At 39.5% G+C, this 11,168-nt stretch overlaps 1 long non-coding RNA gene across 1 annotated transcript; it reads left to right on the top strand.

Annotated features, from left to right (window-relative positions):
- Window positions 1–4,440: 4,440 nt before the first annotated feature.
- On the top strand, window positions 4,441–5,713 carry LOC133592753 (uncharacterized). The gene is made up of 3 exons (XR_009814555.2): window positions 4,441–4,512; window positions 5,434–5,517; window positions 5,575–5,713. It is a non-coding gene; the product is annotated as an uncharacterized lncRNA (long non-coding RNA).
- Window positions 5,714–11,168: the final 5,455 nt, after the last annotated feature.

Raw genomic sequence — 11,168 nt, 5'->3', positions numbered from 1 at the left:
CTGAAGCTATTGAGCCATATTGTTTTGAACCGTATGCAAGCGAAACCGACGAAAACGACACGACAGCCAGCGACACGGGAGAAAGCGAGGACAAATTCAGCGATCGCCTTCTAGCCAACGATTGGTATGTGTTTGTTTGGCATTAAAGGAAACTAACAACTATGAACTAGGTTTACAGCATATTTGTCATTTGGCAACAACATGCACTTTGAGAGTGCAGACAGCCCATTTCAGGCGCGCTAAGAACATATATTTTTCCACGATTTCAGCACTCAGGTTAACCATACCTAAATAGACACAAAATACTGCATTACACAAGACTACCCGAATGTACTCGAATGATTGAAAAAAATAAATGTTTTTAAGCTAAATTATTGGTAAACACAGTTTATGTATAATCATTTACGTAAAACCGCGAGTAATGAATAAAGTTTCCATCAATTAATACATTCTGTAGACATACCCTCATCCGCTCTCTTTTCCTGAAAGCTGATCCGTCCAGTTTTGGAGTTGATGTCAGCATCTGCTTTAAGTGTTGCAGGATATCCACACATTCTTGCCATCTCTGTCGTAGCATAGCTTTCGTCGGTAAAGTGTGTGGAACAAACGACTGACCATTTCGTCGGCTTTCCCCACAGCCTCGTATTTTGAACAAATTTCGTCCAATTTCTTGCCACTTTCGCATCTTTGGGCCACTGGTGCAACTTGAATCCGTCTCTGTTCGTGTTGTTTCACCCTCCGACAACACACCGACGAAAGTGAGAAAATGGCGGATTGCTTCCCTAATTGACGTCACGTTGTGACGTCATCGCTCCGAGAGCGAAAAATAGAAAGCCGTTTAATTCACCAAAATTCACCCATTTAGAGTTCGGAAATCGGTTAAAAAAATATATGGTCTTTTTTCTGCAACATCAAGGTATATATTGACGCTTACATAGGTCTGGTTATAATGTTCCCCTTAAAGAACTTGCAAAGAGTAATTGCATTACAGTCCTCTTATGACTCGACGACTGTTCTTTAGGTTTTAAGTGTGCCCAAGCATGTTATGAATGGTCGCGTATGAGTACACTTAGAACGTATCTAGAGTCTCCCTTTATTCACAACTGAAGAGACCTTAAGCAAGGCACCCAAAGAACAAAGGTCCAAAAAATGTTAACATACAGAATATAACCAAACCATACAGTTTAAATACTGCGTTCAACTCCTCTATAACTTGAAACATGGTCAACTTCTCCATGTTGTCACTGGTCTGTATTTGCTACTGACACCCTGACATGAACAAAATAAAACATAACATTTTTATATATCAAAAGTCTTAAGATTAAATCATAAAGTTTAAAAGGGCTATTTACGACCTTCGTACGGGAGCTAAAGTTAAAGTTAAAGTTAAACTTTAACTTTAATGCGTACAACACTTTCCAAAGTGTTGTAAGCATTACCTGCCGTCTTTGAGCATGTAAACCACCTCCCATGTAATACACGGACAGATTATTTATCTTTGTTGTCGGCTAATGATAGCGATTTTATCTTAGCCACTAACATTGGCTACCATTGAATGTATAGTCTATCATAACAACATGCCTGAAAATTGTTGATTGCTTCTCTGGAGCTACTTTTGTGTATGCATGCACATACACAAAAGTGAGTGAGAATAGCAGAATACATCACAGTGCCGACAAGCAATTTTAGTTCAGTATGAATAGTAATTGTGAAAAATAGGGAACTGGGTTTAGTGCCGATGCCTCACAAAAAGAAGGCCCTCGGTTCGATCCCCGGGCTGGGGGTTTTCTGTATGGAGTTGGCTTGTTCCCCAATGACCGCATGGGTTTCCTCCGCTGACTTCCAAAGACATCCACCTGGGGGTAAGTTGATTGGCAACACTAAATTGGCCCTAGTGCGTGTGAAAGTGAGTGTGAATGTTGTCTACCTATCTGTGTGGCCCTGTGATGAGGTGGTGACTTGTCCAGCCACCCCCGCGACCCCGAGAGGGACAAACATATTATTTATTATTACATTGTATACAGTGCACACCATTGCTATTTAGGGTCTCTAAAGCCTAATTTCAACCACTTATTAGTATAGTATGCTCCTGGAGTGGTAGATTGGAGGATCCACCGAAAAACAATACAATCGTAGATTAATTAGTTCTGTAGCTTAACTCTTAATTCAAAATACACTTAAAGTACAATGGAAAAACAAGTTGCCTCTATATTTAAGCTATTATCCTATATATATATATATATATATATATATATATATATATATATATACATATATATATATATCCATCCATCCATCCATTTTCTACCGCTTATTCCCTTCGAGGTCGCGGGGGGCGCTGGAGCCTATCTCAGCTACAATCGGGCGGAAGGCGGGGTACACCCTGGACAAGTCGCCACCTCATCGCAGGGCCAACACAGATAGACAGACAACATTCACACTCACATTCACACACTAGGGCCAATTTAGTGTTGCCAATCAACCTATCCCCAGGTGCATGTTTTTGGAAGTGGGAGGAAGCCGGAGTACCCGGAGGGAACCTCCGCAGTCACAGGGAGAACATGCAAACTCCACACAGAAAGATCCCGAGGCCGGGATTGAACTCACGACTACTCAGGATCTTCGTATTGTGAGGCAGACGCACTAACCCCTCTCACACCGTGCTGCCCTATATATATATATATATATATATATATATATATATATGATTTATGATTTATGACACCAAAAGACTTACAAAGTTTGCGAGTAAACAGATATGATCAAAATAATGTAAATATAATTGAGATTCCCGAGCCATTTTGAGAGTTAATGAGAAAGCCAGTTATGCAACAAATGCATACTTATAGCCTCAGCATTGCTAGGTGCTAAAAATAGAAAACTGACCATACTAAAAAAACACTAACTTTACAATGTCAGCTATTGCTGGGATGCCGACCGACGGGCCACTCACATAATCCCGTTTAGATGAAGAATCAATCACAATCCTCACAATGTGGTAGAAAAACATTTCCGCAACAAGTCTTTTTGCGTCTTTTTCGTCATCTCGGGAGATGCCAAAGTCGACCAGCCTCTTGGTCAATGGCCACATTTGTCTACTACCAGGTGAGAGATGCATGAATTATAATTTGTAATTTACTTCAAGTAAATATCAAGTTTGAGACAAAGCAAAAGCAGCTGCCGGCTCAGTGTGTCAACAATAGCAGCGTAAACTAGCATTAGCTCACTACTATTAATGCATAGCTAAAATAGGCCGTCTGCGTTAGCCCTTATAATAATAATATTGTTCATATTTGATGAATCTTCAGATGACATAGTGTAAATGGAATATTGTTGGCGGTTTCTGGAATTTTTTTTCGAGGGTTTATGGCCGCAATAAAGGAGCGTCGATTTGTTGACTTAATTGTAGCTATCTATTTACGATTTGAATACATAAAAAAGCCAAACTTTTCAATGTTTGTGTATGTCCAGTATGATTATGTCACACCTGGGTGAAGTCTTGTCTGGGTTTCGTCTGGTTTCATGTTGTCTTGTCATTTCCTGTTTTATTTTGAAATGTTAACTCTCCCTCTCATTTCAGATCACTTGTTCTTCCTCCTGTTTCACTGGTCTGATGTCTCTCCTGATTGCCTGATTGTGCCCACCTGTGTCACCCTCCCTCATGTGTATAAATATCTCCTCCTCCTCTTGTCCTCTGCCAGAGTGTTTCGTATCTTCTTGTGCATACCTCCAGCGTTCCTTTGCCACAGTCTTGTCCACAGCCATTAACACGTTTTTTGTACTTTTTAATCCACGGGAGATTCTATGTATGTAAACTTTTTTCAGGTAAGATTAGCTTCCTAGCATCGCCTCCGTCGGAGTGCTTTTTGTTGTATTTGATATATTCTGTTCTTAGCACCTTTTTCCCTCTGGAGCCGAAGCGTTTTGAGTTATTGATATTTTTGTTAGTTTAGAGGTCAGGTTAGTTCTGTTTTTGATAGTCTGTTTTGTTTCTCCCGTTTTGGCCCCCTTCCCTTGTCCGAATAAATATTTGTTTCCGAAATCCTGCATCTGTGTCCAGAGTCCTTTTCGGGTCGTGACAGAATGATCTGCTGATATGGTATGATGTGAGTGCAGACGCTTCACTCTCGTGACGTCAGCCAACCCTGAATCTAAGAAAATTGCCAAAATTGTACTTGTATTAAGAAAAACAAACTTTTGGACAACAAATAGTGTATCAAAAATGTCCTACAAACAACTACAGCACTTTTAAGAAATAATGTAATAATAATTAATAATAGTATTTACCTGGGAGAGCAGACTTCTACTATATCTCATGCAAGCTGCTTCTCTGTCAAACAAACCATAAGTAGCTTCTCCATATTTTCGCTGTTAAAAAGTAATTTTAACACCCTTCTCTCTCTCTCTCTCTCTCTCTCTCTCTCTCTCTCTCTCTCTCTCTCTCTCTCAGCTCTGAGAGAACAGCTCACGGAATGACTTTGCCAATATTAATCAGAATCAGCTGTATGAACTGTAAGTAGGTTTTATTTTTACTTGTTGAAATACTGTTATCATTATAGCAATATGGTTATCAAGGATTTTAGAGATTTCTAATCATTTGTGAAGGTACCAGAGAGACGTATGTGTGTCTGTGTGTGCGTTGGCAGAGCAGTGCATACAGCACAGCTGCTTGTCATTGTTGATGTTTTGGCTTGTTAATTAATCACCCTCTTGTTATATTTGATTAATATACAGTACTGTATAGCACTTTGTAGTGTGTTTAAAATGTACAAACTTTAACTAAAATAGGGACTTTTTACAAGGCTGGAAACAATTCTTCATATTTACATTGTTTCTTCTGTGGTGGGTGAAGATTCCCAGGTACCATGTATTGGTACATATAAGGCCCATCACTAATTAAGAGTGATGGTCATATCATTGACAAATCCATTTAATAGAATGGATCAACCTTGCACTTCATTGCGTGAGGAGTGTGTTTGTTTACTACTCTTGGGGTTTCCAATCATGCTGTAGAGTGGAAATCCTGGCAAACCTCTGTGAGGTCCCAAGAGGAGGCTGTCCTTCGCCCACTGCAGAGTCTCCGAGGCTTGCAGCACTTCACACTTTAACACAGCTGTGGCCCCCATACTCACAGTGAGGTTCCTGGGCTCTGACCTGAAGGCCTGCTGGGTCTGAGGAGGGAGGGTGATGGTGTAAATGTAAATAGGTGAAGCACAAAGAGTGTTGGTGGAGAATTAAAGGGACTACATGACAAAACATGCACCCCAGGGATGCAGTCTTGTGGTCTCTTGTCTGAGAAGCCAACCTAGTGTTGTGTCTACACACATTATTCATCCTGGCATATGTTTTATTGATGGCTGACCGCAGTGATACGGCCTTAGAAATGAGTCAATAGAGTAATTACTGCAAATTAAATCCCCCTCTGCCTTGCAGACAGGATACCAGTGCGAGGAAAAGGCAGAGGGTATCACAGATCTGCTTCACCTCAGTTTTTCTTCAATGTCGATGTCCCACCAGGTAATACCTCCTGAGAGGTGAAATCATTATCACTTTAATCCCTCTTGTTTGTCATAGGTGTGGCTGGCCACTCTCTTTAAAACGACCCGCTGTGTGTTTGAGCGTGCAAGGTGATCTTAAAGCAGACTACCTGTGAGCTTCAAACACTGCGGCAAGGATTATATGATTAGCAGTTTATGAATAAATTCAATTCATGGCTCCAAATGCAAGCGCATACTTCAATTTGCGCCCCTGTATCACAGGTGCGGTTCAAATTTAAAGAGCGAAGACGCAAAGCCAGCCAGCCTGATGCTGTTAGGCTGAGGGAATCTTGACCTTGATTGGCGCAATGACCAAGTTGTTTGTGGAGTGCACGCTCTGTTGCGTCTGACAACATGAGTGAGAGACACAGCTCGCAGATCAAGGCTGAACCAGTCACCTCACGTCAAAGACGAAGGGCAAGATTGGCCACAACGCGAGATGCATACGATAGCCAAATACATGCACGCCATTTGCATACAGTTTACATAAATGAATATGCTGTAATCTATAGTAGCTGCTGGGGCGTAGCACCAAATTCTGGGCCACATCGTCACCCAACGTCACTGCACCATACGTACACAATTGACATGTTCACGTTGACTAAATTCACAAATTATTGTATGGTTTGGATGAAACCAGCTTTTTAAAACACACGCATAACACTTAATTAGGTTTTGAGTTTTTAAAGATGGGATCAACATATTAAAGTTAAAGTACCACTGATCTGATCTGGTGAAATTACCCTCTGCATTTGACCCATCACCTTGTTTCACCCCCTGGGAGGTAAGAGGAGCAGTGAGCAGCAGCAGTGGCAACGCTGGGGAATCATTTTGGTGATTTAACCCCCAATTCCAACCCTTGATGCTGAGTGCCAGGGGTGGGGCGAGGGGGGCGTGGTTGGGGCGTGGTTAAGAGGAGAGGAGCATATTTAAAGCTAGAATTCACCAAGTCAAGTATTTCATATATATACATGTATATATATATATATATATATGTATATATATATATATATATATATATATACACACACATATATATATATATATATATATATATATATATATATATATATATATATATATACATATATAAGAAATACTTGACTTTCAGTGAATTCTAGCTATATGTATATATATATTTATTTTATTATATATATATATATATATATATATATATATATATATATATATATATATATATATATATATATATATATATATATATATATAAAAGAAATACTTGAATTTCAGTGTTCATTTATTTACACATTTACACACATAACACTCATCTACTTATTGTTGAGTTTAGGGTTGAATTGTCCATCCTTGTTCTATTCTCTGTCACTATTTTTCTAACCATGCTGAACACCCTCTCTGATGATGCATTGCTGTGTGGCACGCACAAAAGTGCTTTCATCAAATGCACTAGAGTCTGGAATCTTCCATCTCTCCCTAGCATGGCCCAAAACCGGTCAATCTTTGCTCCCTGAGGAAGATCTTCACTGCCAAGCACTTGGTAGTCCACTACTTCTTCCCGGAGGCTATCCAGGTCCAATCGCAGCTGCGGCTTGGAACTTACAAGCGTATTTCTTCATCTTACTCGTTCTCGGCGTCGCCATGGCTGTATCTTCCTCGTTCTTCTGCTTCGTCTTCTTGTTGTGTGCGCAGTTGTGCACTCTCTAAAATCCGTAGATGTTATTGTCACATATGCATGTACAGTAGATGGCAGTATTGTCCTGTTTAAGAGTGTCACAACATTGCTGTTTACGGCAGACGAACTGCTTTACTGTAGACGAAAACATGACTGCTGTTGTTGTGTGTTGTTACCGCGCTGGGAGGACGTTAATGAAGCTGCCTAACAATAAACCCACATAAGAAACCAAGAACTCGCCCTCGATCATTCTACAGTTATAACGTGATTGGGCAGACACGCTGTTTATATTGTGGGAAAGCGGACGTGAAAACAGGCTGTCGACACGTCACTCAGGTCCGCATGGAGCTCCGCCTGAATTTCGGAAGATTTTCAGGAGAAAATTTGTCCCGGGAGGTTTTCGGGAGAGGCGCTGAATTTCGGGAGTCTCCCGGAAAATCCAGGAGGGTTGGCAAGTATGTGACCAAGTTAGGTGTGCAGCTATCCAGGAGGAACAAACCATTTTGCATTTTTGATAGTGGGTGTAGATTCTTAATTTGATTAAAGTAACCTTATTATTGAACTGCTACAGCTATATTCAATCTGACATTATATGGACAAAGATAAGACCTTCTGGAGGAAAGTTCTGTGGTCAAATGAAACTAAAATTGAGCTGTTTGGCCACAATACCCAGCAATATATTTGGAGGAGAAAAGGTGAGGCCTTTAATTCCAGGAACACCAATCCCACTGTCAAGCATGGTGGTGGTATTATTATGCTCTGGGCCTGATTTGCTGCCAATGGAACTGCTGCTTTAAATGGGACAATGAAAAAGAAGGATTACCTCTAAATTCTTCAGGACAACCTAAAATCATCAGTTGGGTCTTGGGCGCAGTCGGGTGTTCCAACAGGACAATGACCCCAAACACACGTCAAAAGTGGTAAAGGAATGGCTAAATCAGGCTAGAATTAATGTTTTAGAATGGCCTTCTCAAAGTCCTGACTTAAACGTGTGGACAATGCTGAAGAAACAAGTCCATGTCAGAAAACCAACACATTTAGCTGAACTGCACCAATTTTGTCAAGAGGAGTGGTCAAAAATTCGACCAGAAGCTTGCCAGGAGCCTGTGGATGGCTACCAAAAGCGCCTTATTGCAGTAAAACTTGCCAAAGGGACATGTAACCAAATAAATTGAACTGGAAATCTCATGTAAAAAATATACAACATAAAGTAGCAAAAAATACGTCAATAATGAATAAAGCAAAACATGTTCTGGACCAAAAATCACTTCATATTCTCTACTGCTCGCTAGTGTTACCATATCTGAGTTACTGTGTAGAAATATGGGGAAATAACTACCAAAGTACACTTCATTCATTAACGGTGTTACAAAAAATATCAGTTAGAATAATACATAATGTTGGATATAGAGAACATACAAACCCTTCATTTATTGAATCAAAAATGCTGAAATTCCAAGACATAGTGAAATTGCAAACAGCTAAAATTATACACAAAGCAAACTATAACCTGCTACCCAAGAATATTCAACACTTCTTCTCAAAAAAAGAGGAGAAATATAATCTTAGAGAAAAATTTAATTTAAAACATTTGTATGCACGTACAACACTTAAGACCTTCAGTATATCAGCATGTGGAATTAAATTATGGAATGGATAGCAATGCAATCAATCAATGTACTACTAGATCCACTTCAAGAAACTCTTCAAACTTAAAGTGCTTACAAACTACAAAGAAGAAGAACCATGATAAACATTCTGAATTTATTCCACTCATCCATTCATTTTCAAAATATTCTTATTCATCTCACCATATGAAATATAACTTACTTCACCAAGTATTATTTGTTTATTTTTATTGTGATTACTTATGGAGTGTATTGTGAATACATTGAGAACAGGAAGTGAACAAAAGTTTTAGCAACTGTTATGTAAAAGAAAAGTGGTAGGATTAAATAAGATCTGCTTCTTCCTACTCTTTTTTGAACATGTTGAAAAGAGAAACTGGAAATTGTGATGTATCATGTTGTATGCTTGCTTGCATGTTCGAAATAAACTCAAACTCAAATATTAACATTGCTGTATGTATACTTTTGACCCAGCAGATTTGGTCACATTTTCAGTAGACCCATAATAAATTCATAAAAGAACCAAACTTCATGAATGTCTTTTGTGACCAACAAGTATGTGCTCCAATCACTCTATCACAAAAAAATAAGAGTTGTAGAAATTATTGGAAACTCAACACAGCCATGACATTATGTTCTTTACAACTTTTAATCGCGACTGTAGTTGACAGGAACAATCTCCCCGTCTCCACTTACCTCCTTTCACTTTGACGTGTTCAATAAAAACACGATGTGGGTAGGTGTCAAAATGTTTGAAAAAGTGAGATTTAAAGATGGCTTTAAGCAGATGCATGACATCTTTTCACCAACCATTTAAAAAAACACACAATTCAGTACAATCAGGTAGAGGAGAGCAAACACAGGCAGGCAGCTCGTCAATCTTATAGTGAGAGTGCAAATGGTGCATGAAATTAGCCTGTAATTGAACTAAAATATTACATTGATCGTAGTGTTCAAACAAATCATTTCATGTTTTATGCTGTGTGCGCACCAGACCTGTGGTTAATAATAAAACAACATTTGACACCATGAATATCCTCTATTATGCAAAATGTACTTTTTGATTATGTTATGAAAGTCGTCAAAGCCTTTTTGTCACAACTAAACATGAGAAACATCTAACATCTCCCTGGCTTGTTTGCACCACTTTTGAGAGGAAACTTGCTTTTGAAGTTCCAGGTTTTCATTACAACAACAACAAAAACTTGCAAGATACTGTAACCCCCTCCCTAAATGTGCCCACCGCTTCACGAAGGACAACTTTGTAGATAGACTGGCTTTGCTCCACATCTTCAACAAATGCCTGCCCTGGACCAACTTCCTTCGATAAGCATCCTAATATGTTCCACTTACTAGGAATGCACTCCTTATGCAAGATGGGCCCCCATAGATTTTAGAGCCTGACACACAGCCTGCGTGCGGGGTAGGACGGGCCTGTACAGAGAGTTTGCAAACTAAGTCGGTAAACTAGTGCTTCTTGTAGCCACATTATATTCTAGCTGTCAAGTTTTAATTCAATAACCCCTTTTAACTGGTAACCTACATTTGAGCAGCTAAAAATTTCATTAGCCGCACAGATATACACAAAACTGGAAGTTACCTCGCCATGAGACTCGCTTTTGTGTGTTTTTGTGGCCTCATTTTACCATGTTGCTCAAAGTCAGTCAGCTGTGTTAATGGCAAAAAATTGCATAAAGTATTCTAAATTAAAATGAATTTCAACTTTCAATGATCCCTGCATGCATTAGGTCTGGAGTCCACAATGACTCTGTATATACAGTGGGGCAAAAAAGTATTTAGTCAGCCACCAATTGTGCAAGTTCTCCCACTTAAAATGATGACAGAGGTCTGTAATTTTCATCATAGGTACACTTTAATTGTGAGAGACAGAATGTGAAAAAAAAATCCAGGAATTCACATTGTAGGATTTTTAAAGAATTTATTTGTAAATTATGGTGGAAAATAAGTATTTGGTCAATAACAAAAATTCAACTCAATACTTTGTAATATAACCTTTGTTGGCAATAACAGAGGTCAAACGATTACTATAGGTCTTTACCAGGTTTGCACACACAGTAGCTGGTATTTTGGCCCATTCCTCCATGCAGATCTTCTCGAGAGCAGTGATGTTTTGGGGCTGTCGCCGAGCAACACAGACTTTCAACTCCCTTCACAGATTTTCTATGGGGTTGAGGTCTGGAGACTGGCTAGGCCACTCCAGGACTTTCAAATGCTTCTTACGGAGCCACTCCTTCGTTGCCCGGGCGGTGTGTTTGGGATCATTGTCATGCTGGAAGACCCAGCCACGTTTCATCTTCAAAGCTCTCACTGATGGAAGGAGGTTTTGGCTCA

The sequence above is a fragment of the Nerophis lumbriciformis genome, linkage group LG04, assembly GCF_033978685.3.
Source record: "Nerophis lumbriciformis linkage group LG04, RoL_Nlum_v2.1, whole genome shotgun sequence".
Classification (NCBI taxonomy): domain Eukaryota; kingdom Metazoa; phylum Chordata; class Actinopteri; order Syngnathiformes; family Syngnathidae; genus Nerophis; species Nerophis lumbriciformis.
Note: the sequence above shows the minus strand (reverse complement) of the source record. Positions and strands in the feature narration are given on the sequence as shown.